The sequence below is a fragment of the Haematobia irritans genome, chromosome 3 (genome assembly GCF_050003625.1).
Source record: "Haematobia irritans isolate KBUSLIRL chromosome 3, ASM5000362v1, whole genome shotgun sequence".
NCBI classification, from domain to species: Eukaryota; Metazoa; Arthropoda; class Insecta; order Diptera; family Muscidae; genus Haematobia; species Haematobia irritans.
This window is the reverse complement of record NC_134399.1, coordinates 40,081,330-40,101,848: the sequence shown is the minus strand read 5'-3', so window position 1 is coordinate 40,101,848 and position 20,519 is coordinate 40,081,330. Positions and strand designations below refer to the sequence as shown.

Genomic DNA, 20,519 nt, shown 5'->3' with positions numbered 1-20,519 from the left:
TGCAGTGGAGTACTGTACTGTATCAGATTTACTTTCCAATCCAGGGCCTGTAAACACCAGGGAAATGAATCGAGAAAAGAGATATTGGCATCATCAACAATAAGAGCAAAACATACTCGCATTATTGAGCATATATAAATTAGTGTTTAATTTGTCTGCACTAAAGAGTCCTTCGATTGGAGTGAAAATGAGACCTCATACTCAAATTGACAAAAACAAAAAACGAGCAAGAATACGACAGTCATACAGACAAATATCCCATAGTACTTGCTTTTGTTTAAGAACTTGAGTAAAATTGCAAACAAACCAATAATTTATGGCATATTTATTGACAAAAACCAAACTAGAAGGAGCTGGTAAAGGGGAGAGGTATTCTCTTCTCTAGCGTCTTTTCCAGAGTAATAAAAAACCAATAACGGCAAATGACAAAAAAATCGAATCAAGTTTCAATAGCAGAGATACGAAAAGCTGCTGTTGATACTCACAAAAACAGTTCTAGTAAAAAAGGCCAGGAAACGGAGGACAAAAGTATTTTTCTCAACAATGCTCCCAACCATCTCTCACTCACGAGAGGTAATGATTCAAAAACAAACATTTAAGTGCCAAAAATCTCATACAATCAGTACCAAGCAAATACGAATGGATGATTGTGGAAATGTCAACAGCGCTTGTATGTTGAAATGTAAAATTACTTAAAATTAAGTGAATGAAAAAAATATCTGCTATTATAGCACATTGGGAAGGCGGATAAATGTTCTTGGCCAAGTGGTCTTCTACACGAAAAAAACCGTTTGAATTCTTTCAAAAAGTTCAAACTGAATCACAAAAAAAAAATATTAAAAAAAATTGATTATTGCAATACAAAAAATACATTTTATTCGAAAATCGTAGTCCATGTTCTTTTCTGTCTTTGTCTTAAAGAAGACACATTTTGAGGTTTCGTAGTAAAAATTTGATACATCGTTCGTAAGAAAGGGCGCGACAAAAGGACATGTTTCTTTTAAATAAAGTTTCTTTTCATCGGCTTGTAGGCGACAAAACTGTGTAAATATAACTGCATGGCTGTATGGGTTGCTTGCGCGTCGTTGATGGCTATAGCGATGTAAATGGTAGACGATGGTTGTTTGTCTAAAATTTCGTTTGTGAGAAACGAATTACTTTTTTTGGATATGTGAATGGACATCAGGAGCTTAAGACTTGCATTAATGCCCTTATTCAAAAGAGTTTACAAACAGTTTATGGAGGGACGTTTTATGGGAAAAGTAAGTTTAAAGTTTAATTATGTGAGGACATAATTCTGGGTAGCCAGATAGATATAGATATTTCGACTTTACAATTTTTAAACATTGGAAAATGTTTTCTATCGACTTTTGTGATTATTTAAGGGTCGATTTTTGATGTTGCGCTTTTCAACATTTTGAAGAATTTCAGAAATCAGAAAAAATTAAATCACATTCCTCTTCCCATTCAGCTGTTTATAAGTACGATTGGTCGGCTTTGTTAATATAAAAAGTAAAACAAAGAATTGATTAGTTGATTTTGATGATTTAAAAAAACTAGACTTGGAGATTTCGAGTTTTTTCTCAAAAAAGTCTATTTTTTTACATCTTCAAAGTCGAGTAATCGTTATTTTAATTTTTTTTGGAAATGAACTCCAATCTTCTTTGGATTTTAGTTGAAATCGAACTTATACGATGAACAAATTCGATCCATCAAATTTTAACGACAATTGAATTTTAATGGAAAGAGGAATGTGATTTTGCTTTTTAGTTGGAAATTCACCATAGAGGCGATAGATGAATAAAATTCTTGATTTAATACTCAACTTGTGATAACTTACACAATAGGGTGTTACAAGCCGGCACCGCTTAACCGGATCCCGTTACAAAAATTGAAACACGATAGTGAAGAAATTTCTTGGAAATTGAACACCTCAACTGTATTAAATTTTTAGCTAACTTTTTATAATTTTTTTAACTGATTTCTATTTTTTTAAGGGGATTAACCGCTTTCAGGCAAAATAAAAAACCGAAATCCGGTTGTTAAAATTTTGAATTTTGGTATAAATCGAAAATCATTAAAAATGCGACTATTTAGCCACCCTATTACACAAGTATGCATTTTTTACGATTAACTGAAAAGAGCTGTTAGGTTCTTTTGTATTTGCTTTGCTATACTATGTGCATATATATATTCTCATGGGAGAAATACGTGCATACTTGCAGACATATATTCCTTTCGTTTGACAAAGGAATGTCTATTTACAGAGACACAGCGAAAGCGTAAATATTATTTGTGAAAAACCAAGCATCAACGACAGGAATATTTCTCTTCGTTTTTCTCTTTTAATAAATGTCAGTACCAGAAATTGTATTTCACACAATTCGTCCATTAAATTGTAGAATAAATAATGTTTTATGTGGAAACTGGTGGTGTTTTTAAAGGACCAATGTAAGACTTATGAAAGGGTAAAAATATGCAAAAACCCTATGGTTTTGTTTTGATGGAGATTTTAATTATATATGGAAATTTTCCGGAATGGTGTGGGAGCATTTTTTTTTTTGATTTTCCAAAATTTTTAAAAAAATCGTAAAAGTAGAAAATATTTAAATCAGTTGTATTTTACTATAGACAAATCTTGTTCTTGAGAGTACTATACATAGATAACAAACTCTAGGGGTATGCAAAAATGCATTTTCCTTATAGAAAACGGTAAGAAAATGCTAATATCGACCAGAGCCGAGTATATACAAAGGTAAACGTTGTGCCAAATTTTATTGGCGTACTATTGCCAGTTTGATTTCACATAATCAAATAAAAAAAAACGGGATTATATATAAATCTAAATAGTCATGGTTGGTATTTGGTATTTCCCACATGTTTTAGCTAAATCCGACTTGGCCACAACAATTTTCACAGTTTCAACAATTTGAAAACGCGTTTTTCAAATGCTTTTTTCTCTGCAAAAAATTGCAAAATATTATAACTGTACAAAATTTGAAAATTTCTTACCACTTGGAAGTGGATGATATTGCCATTTGGTATCATAATGGTCTTTGATAACATATGATAAAAAATCGCAAGATCTACCCAGAATTTGAGAGTAGGTTTCAACAGACTCCACAATCCCCAAAACAGCAAGCACTAAAAGTTTGCTTAAGGGGATTTTAAAAATTAACGTGTATTGATCCCATGTATACCTTGACTTTTGCTTCTCACTGTATGTGAAATGCTTCAACATGCCGATAATAAAGTCTACAATGCAATATTTTCAGAAGCGGCATCCTTCATATCCAAAAATAATTAAAGTTTCTCTGATGCACGTGTGTGCAATAAATAAATAATTAACAATAATCCGGCCACAGAAAAACAAAATAAAGAACTTAAAAATTAATTCAAAGTTTACCAAGTCCTCTCATATGGAATTATGTATATAAGGATGGTGAATAAGTATTTACGGGCAAAACATTAATATTAATTGTACTTAGTGTCATTTATGTGGCCAAAATAAAATCGTATGAAGAATCTGAAAATTTCGGCTCCCATTCCCTCATGAATTATTTTCTTGCTTCAGATTTTAAGGAATGTATATTGATTGGTTGGGTGGCTACAGTTTAGTCGAGATGGACCTACTTGATCGGTAGCTTAGGTATCGCACAATTGATTTTTCGAATTTTGACATAAAAATCTAGAAAAATCGAAATCGATAATTAACCTGAAAATAATCTCAAAATCGATTTTAGATTTTCAACTATTTCTTAACTTTGAATATCAAAAATCGATTTTAATGTTTTCTGTTTTCATATTCATTGATTTTAAATTTGAATCGAAAAATACCTAAATGTGGGGAAAAGTACCAATAAGAATAATAGTTCTGATTTGAATAAACCTTTCACTACCGAAATAAACCAAATGTTTTCAATTTTTTCGAATTTATGCTGGTCTTTCATTATTTGGAGAAATGCGAAATAAAGAATCATTACATCTCTGTACATGTAAAAAATTGTATATTTAACTTTTTAAATATTAAATAAATTAAAAAAAAAAATAAAATGTTTTACTACAACACTATTTTTTGGTTTCTTACCAACTGGTGCTTATAACACTCGTAAAAATCAAATAGAATTCGTAAAAAATAATAATTTGTATAATCATTATTTGAATGCAATTCGATTATGAAAAATCAAATATTCGTATTTAGATTGGTAAAATTAGTCGAAAATCGATTTTTGATTAAAAGTTAATAATCAAAAAGTCGAAAATCGATTATTGATCTACACTATACATCCCAATGGGGGCTTTATTCTTTGGTCGGAATTTTGTTACTACTTCTCAATTATGCCGCCACATTTTTAGGGCAATTTTGTTTCTGATCCATTGCGTAGCTGTTACTATTTGATAATATTGTGAAGCTTGCTAAAAATGTTGCGATTTTTTCTTTTTGAATCTAAATCGCTATTAGTTTCTCCTTTTTTATATTCTATTTTCTCTTTATAACTTTTCTTCTTAACAAAAAACAAATGTTTAATAGAAAAATCAACTTAAAATTAAACCTGCAATGGCTTTGGTCCAAGTTTATTCTTCAATATGTGTTGCATCCGTTGTTGCGATATGTTAAGCTCACGAGAAAGTTTTTTAATACGGCGGCATGATTTCGATTAAATCTGGCCTTCACATTTCGAATAATTTCTGGTGTTGTTACCTTTTTCCGAACACCTTTTAGATGCGATGGAACGAGAAACAAAAGGTGTAATCACACTGAAGGGCCCTAACAATACCTACATGTGTTTTCCGGTAATCACTCTGTTGCTTGAATTCTATCACGAATAACTCTATTTCTGAATGCAATAGTTCAAAATGCTTTTGTACGCTTGTAGGCAATAAAGTGACCTGTCACTAGAATAAATTTATTTGCTGTTAGACAAGTGGTCTAATAGTAACCTTGAGTTGGTTGCAATACATATTGGCCACACTGTATTTGTCATAACTTTTCCTTTCGCTTTCCATAATGTGTTCACATGTAGCGCCTAAAACTAGGCAACGAAATTTGTCTATAAGTAAATCGTGTTACTCCCCTGAACTGAAAATTTTTGAACGTGGCGATTTTCGATAAAATTGAGATAAATTATTTGTTAGGATAATTAAATGCTTCCCACAGAATATTGTATAGAAATTTTGCGCTGTTTTACATTTTTTTTATGAAATTAAACAAAGGCACAATTAAAAAGTTGTAATATCGTTTTTCTTTTTTTTTAAATTCCAAACAATTCTGAACTCAGAACAAAATATTTTTTCTGTTACAAATTTTAAAGATTATGCGATTAAACAGTACAAAATTATAAAGTATGTACCTACAATAATAAAAGAAGAAAAAGAGATCTCGAAATCCATACATATGTCATTGCTCCTGAATATAAAAACAAATTTTTATTTTATCTATGTATCTAAATTCAATTACCATAACCACAACAAGTAATCGTTTTAATGTACATATAAAGACATATTTTGAAAACCGATTCACCCTAATAACCATGTTTCATATTCACATTTATTTGCGATTTCGTCTCTTTGTATAAAATGTGAGAGACACGTGCTTATTTGTACAGCTGTTTGAACGTGTGTTTCACTCTCAGTGTTTTTAGAATTAAAGAGTTCTCCATTTCTGCATTTGAAGTCATTGCGTTTTCCCACTTGTGTTTTTGAGATGCTAGCTACCACCAATAACAATGGAAAATGAAAAACCAATTTCAAATGGCATCTTTTATTCATAGAGAAGTCTGGAGGCAAAGCTCTTATTTGGTTCAACCAAGACGATGATTAAGCAGAACCACAACAAATGCACTTTACCAAGGGTGATTGTGCGAGTGCGAGTATAATTGTCCAAGCATACGTACGCAATACTCTGTTGGAGTCTTTGAAGAGTAACAACAAAGAATTTGTAAGACGAGAAAACAAAGCGGAGAAATAAGCTTTTTTATGTGTTAAAATAAATTTAATATACTGGATAAATATATTTAATATTTGTGATCTCAAAACAAACAAAAAATCGAATATTTGATTTTGTTAATCAAAAATATTTTTCTGTTAAGTCAAATTCTCTCTATTAAATATAGAAATGGGCTAGAGGCTGTTTCACCTTTGTTTACGCGAAGGAAAAAAATACAAAACAAGTAAATACGACCGGGTGTTAGCCAGGATGATTGAAAGACATTTCATTTTAGTTATTCTGCAATAAATAACCAAACTGAATAATAAATTAAAAGATATTTACAATAAGCGTCAAAATAAAATCTTCAAAAAGATTGTTTTAACCCTACGGGAAATGGATCAACCCCAGGACCGGTACAGGGTTAGTCCCTGGTGTGTATGGATCGGTCTCTTTAACATGGGTTTGTCATTGGCTTGGAAAATTTACACTTTAGCACACGACTTGGACTCATCCCAAAGGACACGTCCTGGAACAACTTAGTAGGACTACCCCATAGACAAGTGCTCATGAAACAGTCTGGGACAAATTTTTAGGACCCTGTTTCCATCCGTATCGCACCAGAAAGGATTATGTTGAGCAATAAATAATTCTGATAGTTGTATTGTATTAAAAGTGTGGATTCAAAAAGATTTTAATATCAAGTGAGTATAAAAATCAATAAATTAAATGGTGATACGGACAAAATTTGGTCAAGGGAAAACGCGTGTAAATCGGTGAATTCGTTTATTTAAAAAATCAAATTAAATTTCTTTTTCAAGTTCAATTAGTATAAAATTCAGGAAAAATATTCAGTTAGGCTTTCGCTTTTCCAAATCCGAATTGCCGGGCCTCACGCTTGACACCTGCCATCAGATTTTGTACAGCCACCTTGTCCACCTTCTTCGCCGCAGAAAGCCAGTTTGCCTTGAACTGCTGCTCGTCCTTAGCAGTTTTTTATACCCTCCATCATAGGATGGGGGTATATTAACTTTGTCATTCCGTTTGTAACACATCGAAATATTGCTCTAAGACCCCATAAAGTATATATATTCTGGGTCGTGGTGAAATTCTGAGTCGATCTAAGCATGTCCGTCCGTCCGTCCGTCCGTCCGTCCGTCTGTTGAAATCACGCTAACTTCCGAACGAAACAAGCTATCGACTTGAAACTTAGCACAAGTAGTTGTTATCGATGTAGGTCGGATGGTATTGAAAATGGGCCATATCGGTCCACTTTTACGTATAGCCCCCATATAAAGGGACCCTCAGATTTGGCTTGTGGAGCCTCTAACAGAAGCATATTTCATCCGATCCGGCTGAAATTTGGTACATGGTGTTGGTATATGGTCTCTAACAACCATACAAAAATTGGTCCACATCGGTCCATAATTATATATAGCCCCCATATAAACCGATCCCCAGATTTGGCTTGCAGAGCCTCTAAGAGAAGCAAATTTCATCCGATCCGGCTGAAATTTGATACATGGTGTTAGTATATGGTCTCTAATAACCATGCAAAAATTGGTCCACATCGGTCCATAATTATATATAGCCCCCATATAAACCGATCCCCAGATTTGGCTTGTGGAGCCTCTAAGAGAAGCATATTTCGTCCGATCCGGCTGAAATTTGGTACATGGTGTTGGTATATGGTCTCTAACAATCATGCAAAAATTGGTCCACATCGGTCCATAATTATATATAGCCCCCATATAAACCGATCCCCAGATTTGGTTTGCGGAGCCTCAAAGAGAAGCAAATTTCATCCGATACGGCTGAAATTGGGTACATGATGTTGGTATATGGTCTCTAACAACCATGCAAAAATTGGTCCACATCGGTCCATAATTATATATAGACCCATATAAACCGATCTCCAGATTTGGCTTGCGAAGCCTCAAAGAGAAGCAAATTGCATCCGATCCGGCTGAGATTTGGTACATGGTATTGGTATATGGTCTCCAACAACCGTGCAGAAATTGGTCCACATCGGTCCATAATTATATATAGCGCCCATATAAACCGATCCCCAGATGTGGGTTCCGGAGCCTCAAAGAGAAGCAAATTTCATCCGATCCGCCTCAAATGTGGTACATGATATTGGTATATGGTCTCTAACAACCATGCAAAAATTGGTCCACATCGGTTCATAATTATATATAGCCCCCATATAAACCGATCCCAAGATTTGGCTTGCGAAGTCTCCAAGAGAAGCAAATTTCATCCAATCCGGTTGTAATTTGGAACATGGTGTTAGTATATGATCTTTAACAAACGTGCCAGAATTGGTCCATATCGGTCCATAATTATATATAGCCCCCATATAAAACGTTCTCCAGATTTGACCTCCGGAGCCTCTTGGAGGAGAAAAATTCATCCGATCCGGTTCAAATTAGGAACGTGGTGTTAGTATATGGTCGCTAACAACCATACCAAAATTGGTCCAATCACACTAAAATTGGTCCATATCGGTTCGTAATCATGGTTGCCACTAGAGCCAAAAATAATCTACCAAATTTTATTTCTGTAGAAAATCTTGTCAACATTTTATTTCTATAGAAAATTTTGTCAAAATTTTATTTCTAGAGAAAATTTTGTTAAAATTTTATTCGGTTCATAATAAAATTTTCATCATAGTCAAAATTTTATTTCTATAGAAAATTTTGTCAAAATTTTATTTCTATAGAAAATTTTGTTCAAATTTTAATCGGTTCATAATCATGGTTGCCACTCGAGCCAAAAATTATCTACCAAGATTTTATTTCTATAGAAAATTTTGTGAAAATTTTATTTCTATAGAAAATTTTATTAAAATTTTATTTCTGTAGAAAATTTTGTCAAAATTTTATGTCTACTTTGTCAGACTGAATTATATACGTATTGGATCGATCTTTTTTGATTTAATATATACCACGTATGGACTTACATACAATTTAGAAGATGGTGCTGGAGGTTTTAAGATACCTTGCCATCGGCATGCGTTACCGCAACTTAAGTAATTCGATTGTGGATGGCAGTGTTTAGAAGAAGTTTCTACGCAATCCATGATGGAGGGTACATAAGCTTCGGCCTGGCCGAACTTACGGCCGTATATACTTGTTTGATTTAATGTATACCACGTATGGACTTACATACAATTTGGAAGATGGTGTTAGGAGGTTTTAAGATACCTTGCCATCGGCAAGCGTTACCACAACTTAAGTAATTCGATTGTGGATGGCAATGTTTAGAAGAAGTTTCTACGCAATCCATGATGGAGGGTACATAAGCTTCGGCCTGGCCGAACTTACGGCCGTATGTACTTGTTTTTTGTCTTCTTTAGGTTCCGCTTGACAATAGCCCAGTATTTCTCAATTGGGCGGAGCTCTGGCGTGTTGGGAGGGTTCTTGTCCTTGGGAACCACCTGCACGTTGTTGGCGGCGTAAATATCTGCTACCTTTCCCCTTCCTTTTGCCGTATAAAACTCCTGTCCCGGAAGCTGCTTGTAGTCGGCTTTTACGTAGGTTTCGTCGTCCATTACCACGCAGTCAAACTTCGTCAGCATCGTCGTGTACAGCCTCCGGGATCGCGCTTTTGCCGTCGTATTTTGTTATCATCGCGATTTGGAGTCACTACCTTCTTGTAAGTCGATAGTCCGGCTTTTTTGGCTCGATGCATGGTTGTAGACGATACACCCAGCTTATTTGCGGCATCTCGGAGAGAGAGGTTAGGGTTTCGCTTGAAACCCTAGGCAACTCTCTTTGTCGTCTCAGCGGCTTCCGGTTTTCGATTTCCCCCCGATTCAGACTTCCTGGCTGTCGACAAACGTTCCCCAAACACTTTAATTACATTTGTAACGGTTGATTTGGCAACTTTTAGCGATTTTGCCAGCTTTGCGTGCGAGTAGCTCGGATTTTCGCGATGCGCGAGCAAAATTTTGATACGCCGCTCTTCTTGCTTGGACGGCATTTTGACAACTGAAGAGTGAATTCCAAAATCAAAATAGGAGCAACATTCTATACACACACACCTTCAAAATGAGGGGTGTTCAGGATTTTTAAATACAAAATTGAAAGAAATACGTCAAGTTTATATTGGGCGATACATATATATGAGAGCTATATCTAATTTTGATCCGATTTTTTCCAAATTCAATAGCGTTCGTCCCTGTGTCAAAAAACACTGTGTACCAAATTTCATTAAAATCGGTTAAATACGACCGGAATCCTGCGAACACTAAATACATGGACAGACACCAAGCTCTTTTTTCACTCGAGCCAAATAAAATCTACCAAAAATTTGGAGAAAATTTTACCAAAAAACTACCAAACAAAAATAACTTATTTTGCAAAATTTTATTTCATTATAGAAAATTTTGTCAAAATTTTATTTCTATAGAAAATTGTTGTCAAAATTTAATTCTATACAAAATTTTCTCACAATTTTATTGCAATAGACAATTTTGTCAATATTTTATTTCTATTGAATTTTTTTCAAAATTTTTGCAAAATTTCAATAGAAAATTTTTGCAAAATTTTATTTCTATAGAAATATTTGTCAAAATTTTATTTCTATAGAAAATTTTGTCAAAATTATATTTTTATAGAAAATTTTGTCAAAATTTTATTTTTATAGAAAATTTTAATTCTTTAGAAAATTGTGTCAAAATTTTATTTCTACAGAAAATTTTATTTCTTTAGAAAATTGTGTCAAAATTTTATTTCTTTAGAAAATTTTTCAAAATTTTATTTCTAGAGAAAATTTTGTAAAAATTTTATTTCTAGAGAAAATTTTGTCAAAATTTTATTTCTAGAGAAAATTTTGTCAAAATTTTATTTCTATTGAAAATTTTGTCAAAATTTTTCTATAGAAAATTTCTATAGAAAATTTTGTCAAATACGTCAAGTTTATATTGACCAAATTTTGACCGTATCACCCTTTATAAGACAACTAAAAATGTTGATAAACTGGAGCACTACCAGTACCAGTCCTGTAATGGGTCCATTAGTTGCAATTTTCACTAATTTCCCGTAGGGAATAAACAGATTTGCACCGTTGAGATTTTGTTTTTTACGCTCACTATATATTTATCCATTTAAAAAATTTAACACTCTCCTTTTATACAGTTTCTCGTTAAAACCATGTTACAGTCCTTGCGGCAGCTTATAGTAGTAGCTGGGTAAAATATTTTGCATAATTTTATTTAGAAATATAAATGTTTTTCATAATCATAATACCTCTGTGAACAAATTCTGTTTCTCATTTGAACGCCTTGGTGACCATGCCATGAGTACTTTTGCAATGTTGATTCCGAAATGGCTTCATTTTGCCACATTGTTCATGGTCCCAGTGTGGCTGGGAAACGACCGCTCTAATACAAATACCACAATACATGGTTTCACAATTCCCACACAGTAAAAAGGATCGTCTGACAGACCAGCAGCACCACCAGGCTATCCTGAACAGGGCTTATTATGAATGCACATTATACGTAATTTATGAACAACCAACACCCCGAATGTCCGGAAAATGCAATTTAATTTAACGCTCTGGTGCCCATATTTTGTTTCCATTCTCCCCGGTGCAAGTTCATTTTATCCTTTTGATAGCTTACGCCATTTGTTCCTACGCCGGCTTCCTAAGCCGCAAGTGTAGGTTTTGTCCAAACGTTTTCAGTTTAAACAAGAGAGATAAAAGCCAACGATAACAACAGCCGCAGCTTCATTTTCCTCATATCCGGTTAGTGGAAAATCTCTACAAAACCTTGAGTCTAGACACCATGTGGGTAGGGGTCCATCCTTTGCTATATCCTTAATCACCCCCTAAACAATATATGGAAACTTGAGGATGATGTGCCTGGGGTATTGCTCTACCTTATTCATTTGAAAAGCAAATTCTAAAAATATTTTTCACAGCAACAGCAAACTACAACGGAAATGCAAGACATTGTACTTCCGCTTTTATACAGAGCATCATCGCAACAAACAAAACAAAAAAAAACGACGACAATTGGTATTAAAGGAAATAATTAAAATATTTTTCGGGCTATATTCCAAACTGAGGGATAAGCAACGTTAACTTATTTATTGTATAGGGGTTGCTACACTTCAAACATTCGCCAACCGGCTAAATACACTTTCATTAGGATTATGATGAGATGAAGTGGTTTCTTGACGATAGCTGGAACTTTTACGCAATTTAAATTTAATAATCAAGTGAATATAGCAATTATAAAACAAGTGAGTAAAGTAGAAAGTCGGGCGGGACCGATTATATTATACCCTGAACCACCTCTACTGAATGAGAGCTTTATCTCAATTTGAACAGAAACGCCTGATATTAGGAGCTATACTAGATTTTACTCCTACAGAGATAGTAATAACTAATATTGACTTCATTATTTAAAAATCCCTCAATTAGTGGGAAAATGTAGCCAAACATGTAAAATATGTTTATGTAAATTTAAAAAAGTTTGGCTAAATTTGGGGAAATCGGAGCTATATATCAATCTGAACCGATCTGGAAGATATTTTGCAGGTTTGGTTGATACCATAAAAGGTTATCTTGTCCAAATTTGATCGGTTAATAAATAATCCGAGTATGGCCAACATTTTCATATATATAAGCTATATCTAAATCTGAACCAATTTTGTAAGTTTGGTTGATATAACAATAGATTACTTTGTGCTAAATTTGAGTTAAATCTGTCAATGTTAGGTTAGGTTATGTGGCAGCCCGATGTATCAGGCTCACTTAGACTATTCAGTCCATTGTGATACCACAGTGGTGAACTTCTCTCTTATCACTGAGTGCTGCCCGATTCCATGTTAAGCTCAATGACAAGGGACCTCCTTTTTATAGCTGAGTCCGAACGGCGTTCCACGTTGCAGTGTAACCTCTTAAAGAAGCTTTGAAACGCTCAGAAATGTCACCAACATTACTGAGGTGGGATAATCCACCGCTGAAAAACTTTTTGGTGTTCGGTCGTAGCAGGAATCGAACCCACGACCTTGTGTATGCAAGGCGGGCATGCTAACTATTGCACCACGGTCTGTCAATAAATAAGGCTATTATGGCCAAATTTTGAAAAATAGGACGATACATATATACGGGAGCTATATCGAAATCTGAACGGATTTAAAGGAAATTTTGCACATATAGTAAGTACTATGAAGATTAGATCTAGCCAACTTTGAGTAAGATCTTTTTAATGGTTTTAATGTCAAATTTGGGATTCCATCCGATTTCGATGAAATTTTGCATAATTGAAGGGTAGTGAATTACATTACTTTGTGCCAAATTTGAAGACAATCACTAAGAAAAGAAGCGCAATGTGACCCCGCTTGTCGAAATTGGACGATGCATATATATGAGAGCTATATCTAATTTTGATCTGATTTTTTCCAAATTCAATAGCGTTCGTCCCTGTGTCAAAAAACACTGTGTACCAAATTTCATTTCAAATCGGTTAAATACGACCGGAATCCTGCGAACACTACATACATGGACAGACGGACAGACACCAAGCTCTGTTTTCACTCGAGCCAAATAAAATCTACCAAAAATTTGGAGAAAATTTTACCAAAAAACTACCAAACAAAAATAACTTATTTTGCAAAATTTTATTTCACTATAGAAAATTTTGTCAAAATTTTATTTCTATAGAAAATTGTTGTCAAAATTTAATTCTATACAAAATTTTCTCACAATTTTATTGCAATAGACAATTTTGTCAATATTTTATTTCTATTGAATTTTTTTTTTTTCAAAATTTTTGCAAAATTTCAATAGAAAATTTTTGCAAAATTTTATTTCTATAGAAATATTTGTCAAATTTTTATTTCTATAGAAAATTTTGTCAAAATTATATTTTTATAGAAAATTTTGTCAAAATTTTATTTTTATAGAAAATTTTAATTCTTTAGAAAATTGTGTCAAAATTTTATTTCTTTAGAAAATTGTGTCAAAATTTTATTTCTTTAGGAAATTTTTCAAAATTTTATTTCTAGAGAAAATTTTGTAAAAATTTTATTTCTAGAGAAAATTTTGTCAAAATTTTATTTCTAGAGAAAATTTTGTCAAAATTTTATTTCTATTGAAAATTTTGTCAAAATTTTATATCTTAGAAAGTTTTATTAGAATTTTATTTCTATAGAAAATTTTGTCAAAATTTGATTTCTATACATTTTTTGTCAAAATTTTAGTTTTATAGAAAATTTTGTAAAAATTTTAGTTTTATAGAAAATTTGTGAGGAGGAACATGTTGCAAGATTTACCAAAACGTTTAGGAGCCACCGTGGTGCAAAATTTTATTTTTATAGAAAATGTCAATTTTTTTTTCTACAGAAAATTTTGTCAATATTTTATATTTTCTATAAAAATTTTGTCAAATTTTAATTCTATAGAAAATTTTCTCACAATTTTATTGCAATAGAAAATTTTGTCAATATTTTATTTCTATCGAAATTTTTTTCAAATTTTTTGCAAAATTTCATTTCAATAGAAATTAATTTCTATAGAAAATTTTTGCAAAATTTTATTTCTATAGAAATATTTGTCAAAATTTTATTTCTATAGAAAATTTTGTCAAAATTTTATTTCTAGAGAAAATTTTGTCAAAATTTTATTTCTACAAAAAATTTTGTCAAAATTTTATTTCTACAGAAAATTTTGTCAAAATTTTATTTCGTAGAAAGTTTTATTAGAATTTTATTTCTATAGAAAATTTTGTCAAAATTTGATTTCTATAAATTTTTTGTCAAAATTTTAGTTTTATAGAAAATTTTGTCAAAATTTTAGTTTTATAGAAAATTTGTGAGGAGGAATATGTTGCAAGATCTACCAAAACGTGTAGGAGCCACCGTGGTGCAAAATTTTATTTTTATAGAAAATGTCAATTTTTTTTCTACAGAAAATTTTGTCAATATTTTATATTTTCTATAAAAATTTTGTCAAAATTTAAATCTATAGAAAATTTTCTCACAATTTTATTGCAATAGAAAATTTTGTCTATATTTTATTTCTATCGAAATTTTTTTCAATTTTTTTGCAAAATTTCATTTCAATAGAATTTAATTTCTATAGAAAATTTTTGCAAAATTTTATTTCTATAGAAATATTTGTCAAAATTTTATTTCTATAGAAAATTTTGTCAAAATTTTATTTTTATAGAAAATTTTGTCAAAATTTTATTTTTATAGAAAATTTTGACAATTTTTTTTTTGTACAGAAAATTTTGTCAAAATTTTATTTCTACAGAAAATTTTAATTCTTTAGAAAATTGTGTCAAAATTTTATTTCTACAGAAAATTTTATTTCTTTAGAAAATTGTGTCAAAATTTTATTTCTATAGAAAATTTTTCAACATTTTATTTCGTAGAAAATTTTGTTAGAATTTTATTTCTATAGAAAAGTTTGTCAAAATTGTATATCTATAAAAATTTTGTCAAAATTTTATTTCTATAGAAAATTTTGTCAAAATTTTAGTTTTATAGAATATTTGTGAGGAGGAATATGTTGCAAGATTTACCAAAACGTCAAGAATTCTACCAATCTACACCGAAAAAATTTTCTTCGTAAAAAGAATGAAAAATTTCGTTAAAAGTACGAAATATTTCGTACTTTTTACGAAGAGAGGTTTTTCAAAATTTTTCGTAGTTTGTAAGAAAAAAATTCGTACTTTTTATGAAAAATCTTCGTACTTTGTATAAAATAATTTCGTTCTTTTTATGAAAATGTTTCGTAGTTTTTATGAAAAATTTTCGTAACTTTTATGAAACATTTTCGTTCTTTTTATGAAAAACTTTCGTACTTTTTTCAAAAATGTTCTAACTTTTAGAAAAATAATTTATAGTCGAAATGGCATTTGGTTGTAGTAACAAGTGTGAAAAATGTCATCACTACTTTACGTCTTAAGTTTTTGAATAATTTTTAGTTTTATTGTTTCACTTTTATTCATTGGCGCTATCACCCAAATGAGAAGTAGCATAGATATGCATAAAAAAGTACAATAAAGAAATACACTGAAGCACATTATCAGAGGCAATTTTATGTCGCGAACGGAAATTTTACAACTTCAATTAAATTTCTTCGTTATTTTAAAGAAACTGTTTCATACTTTTTATGAAGAAATTTTAATGCAGAATGTTTCGTAATATATTCATAAATTCGTAAAAACTTCTTCACAAAAATCATGAAATTTGAAGAAAGTTTCGTTAAAAGTACGAAACTTTTACGAAGAAAAATTAATGTAGAATATTTCGTAGACGTTTCGTATATTCGTAAAATGTTCTTCGTAAAATTTACGAAAATGAATGAAAATTTCGTTGTTTTAATAAAGAATTCACGAAGAATAGTTAATGAAGAATTCTTCATAAAATTAAAGAAGAGAATTCTGTCGCTGTACCAAACAGTAAAAATCTACCAGAATTCTACCAACTGTGGCAACCGTGACACCAAGGGCTAGATCGACTCAGGAAGTGATTTTGAGTTGATCGGTATATATTTGATGGGGTCTAAACTCAATATTTCTGGTAGTCCCATTTTTTTGGCGGATCAAAGTTATTATACCCTGACCACTATGCGTTTTAGGGTATAAAAAAAGACATCAAGTCTTGGTTTTCACCATTTGCCTCTCAAGCCCATCTTACATTTGGTAACAACTCCAAAACTAAATTGCAATTAAAATGAAATAAAGAAACAAATAGTTTTTTGCATCTTCCCAATATAAAAAAAATTGTATACTCTCGCAATTGCAATTTAATGTGAAACTCATTACTTCCATTGGAATGTCATTACAGCCCAAATGAATAAAAGTGCATTCATGCCTTACCCCCATACATTCATCCAAATCGCTTAACTTTTTGTTTATATCCAGTTTTTTGTTGCAATTGTTTCTTCTCCACTTGGTGGCATTGGCTAACAATCAATATTTGAATACGTTCCAACAAATCAAAAAGCAATTTCAAATACAGGGTTTCAATATATCAATAGCTCCAAGCCACCCATACCATCAATCTTCATGTCCGAATGAGTGTTTGTGTGTGTGTGTGTCTCCCCAGGATATGGACATTGTCAGAGACTAAACGACCACAGAACGCCAAATGTCATAGTATTGTGGTCGATGTTGAATGTATTTTCTTCCCATGTTCTTTTGATATTTGTATTTTGCCAAATATCGAAACTTATAAGTCAATACAGAGTGGTGCTAAGAATTCGATATCACACGGTTTGGTCATATAACATCGGAAATATTTCTTTGATCATCTATATCCTGACTTCAAAGCAAAGCAATTGGTTTTTACAAAAACAAAACTGTATTGGCTTCCTTTTTTATGGCCAAAAAGAGAAATTTCCACAAGCAAGAAAAAAAGAAGTTCCATTGTGCAGTAGCATGGAAATAATGGAATTAGAATTAGCAAAGAAATATTTGTAAATGAATTTGTCGTAATCAATTTTTTATCCAAATATCAAGATTATCGGATTTATGGATCAAAAGCATTGAATAGGATTGAAAAATGTTCATTTTAATATAAACAATAGTTGCAACCCTGAAGCGATGAATTCCTAAGGTGGATTTGTATTAAAACCAACTTCAGGTTGCTATAATTACTACACGCAGAGAAGGAATATGATCAACCCAAACATGTTACAAGAACAAACTGTGAACATGGGACATGTTCGAAACGTATGTATATGATTTCGGCAATCATGTATATGTTCGCCGAGAAAATATAATTTTTCCATCAAAAAGGATTTTGATTTTTTGATTCAGAAATGGAATTATTGGTGATGAAGTTCAAGCGTTATAGTGCGTCTTCATTATATTTGGCTGGAAACCAAAAAGTGGAAATCATTAGTGTCCTAGGGAATTGAAATGTCAATACATATTTTGTCGCGTATAAAAAGTAGACAAAACAAAAACGACAACAACACTAGAAATGATCCGAAAAATTTAAGGCTACACTGAAAAAAATATTGTCGTGAGGTCCAAGATTTCATGTCTTTAAAATACGAATACAAATTTTGCTTAGCATAGAAGACGCATTTCTCTAAAATAAAGTTATTTTCCTTGTCCAAAAGTTGATAAACTTTTCAATGAAGTCGTATTGTCCTTATAATTAAGTGATTTGACTTAAAAATGGGTATCTTAACATGAAAGAAAAAATTTATAGACTAAGGTCAACTTGACTTTAATAATTGAGAAAAATTCTTTAAATTTAATGAAATTGTCTTTAAATATGTTGTGTTTTTGCATCTTGACTACAAAGCAAAAATCGTTCAAATATAGGACATGTTTTTCAAAACTTTATTTTAAAGAAGTTTTTTACTTCAAACATAGCATAATTTCTACTGGAAGTCGAGTCCTAATTTGGAAAATAAAGTTGCCGTTAACTCGTTTTTAAAGGTCTTTGATAGCATATGAAGAAAAAAAGCTGAGAAGGCGAAAAATTAAAATTTGCTTCCTAGAAGCAAGTACACAAAACCTAAATTTAAAAGAGAATTGTGTCTTAAAAGTATCCTTACTTGTATTCTCCGCTTCTTTGGCTCGGAATCAATACCAAATTTTTTAAAGTAAAGACAAAATCTTTGGAACCGAGTATGCTTTTTTTTCGGTGTAGATTTGATCGAAATCCATGCCGTAGTGATACTAGCTCGTGGGCTGAAACTGTCGCGAGAATGGGTGTAACACATATTTAAAAATGAGTCATTGAAGTTCCAAAAAGAGCAAGAGCTCACGTATGCATAAGAAAAGTTAAACTGGACAAAGTCAAGGAGTTGCTTCGCTTGCATGAAAGTGGCCACTTACCGAATTTGTTTTTTTTTTCGATGAGAAGCAATTCCAAATTGGGCTGTTTGTGAACAAACAAAATGATCGGGCTTACTTGCCAAAGATGTCAGCTGCAATTGTACACCAGAACACAAGTACGGCCGATCATAATGGTGGTCGATGGTAACAGGCGATAATAGTTCCACGCTCTTATTTGTCGACCGTGGGGTCAAAATAAATACAGAATATGTCCTGAAGACAGTATTGAAGCTTTGGTCAGACAAACTTTTCGGCCGCTGACCATGGTCATTCCAAAAGAACTCATCGGACTCAGCACACGTCAACCATGAATGGCTTAAAAAAGATGTTCCTTGCTTCATTACTATGCACCATGGCCAACAAAATTTTATTTCTATAGAAAATTTTGTCAAAATTTGATTTACATAGAAAACTTTGTCAAAATTTGATTCCTATAGAAGATTTTGTCAAAATTTTATTCCTATAGAAAATGTTGTCAAAATTTTACTTCTATAGAATTTTTTTTCAAAATTTATTTCTATAGAAAATTTTATTTCTATAGGAAATTTTGTCAAAATTTAATTTCTATAGAAAATTTTGTCAACATTTTATTTCTATAGAAAATTTTGTCAAAATTTTATTTGTATAGAAAATTTTTTTCAAAATTCGATTTATATAGAAAATTTTGTCAAAATTCGATTTATATAGAAAATTTTGTCAAAATTTTATTCCTATTGAAAATTTTGTCAAAATTTTATTTCTATAGATTTTTTTTTTCAAAATTTCATTTCTATAGAAAATTTTGTCACAATTTTATTTCTATAGGAAATTTTGTCAAACTTTTATTTATAAAGAAATTTTGTCAAAATTTTATTTCTATAGAATTTTTTTCTATAGAAAATGTTGTCAAAATTTTAATTCTATAGAAAATTTTGTCAAAATTTGATTTCCACAGGAAATTTTGCCAAAATTTTATTTCTATAGTAAATTTTGTCAAAATTTTATTTCTATAGAAAATATTGTCACAATTTTATTTCTATAGTAAATTTTGTAAAAATTTTACATCTATAGAAAATTTTGTCAAAATTTTATTTTCATAGGAAATTATGTCAAAATATTATTTCCATAGGAAATTTTGCCAAATTTTATTTCTATATAAAATGTAAAATTTTATTTGTGTAGAAAATTTTGTCAGAATTTTATTTCTATAGAAAATTTTGTCAAAATTTTATTTCTATAAAATTTTGTCAAAATTTTATTTCCATAGGAAATTATGTCAAAATATTATTTCCATAGGAAATTTTGTCAAAATTTTATTTCTATAGAAAATGTTGTAAAATTTTGTTACTATAGAAAATTTTGTCAACATTTTATTTCTATTGAAAAATTTGTCAAAATTTTATTCCTATAGAATATTTTGTCAAAAATTTATTTCCATAGGAAATTTGTCAAAATTTTATTTCTGTAGAAGAATTTGTCAAAATTTTATTTCCATAGGTGAATGCGTGGCATAAAAGTAGAAAAGAAATAAAAAGGCACTGGTTTAGAAGTTGAACCAAAATATTTGGGCTTTATTTAATAAATTATTGTTCGTCAAACAATATTTACCTTCGTAGAAGCGAGAGAGTCTCAAAGAGAATGACAAAAAGCTTGGATGCCGAAAGGCGGGGGTTGATGACATTTGACGTTAGAAAATGTCCCTATTTTCGTACCGAAAGGCAGAGAAGGTGTAGACAAATCCTAACGGCGGGATTACACTTAAAAACGATTATATGATTGAACCAAACT

At 31.2% G+C, this 20,519-nt stretch overlaps 1 protein-coding gene across 2 annotated transcripts in view; it reads left to right on the top strand.

Moving 5' to 3' along the window:
- kek5 (leucine-rich repeat, immunoglobulin-like domain-containing kekkon 5 protein) overlaps positions 1-20,519 on the top strand; it is a 524,846-nt gene that overhangs the window by 428,407 nt on the left and 75,920 nt on the right. The window lies entirely within an intron of this gene.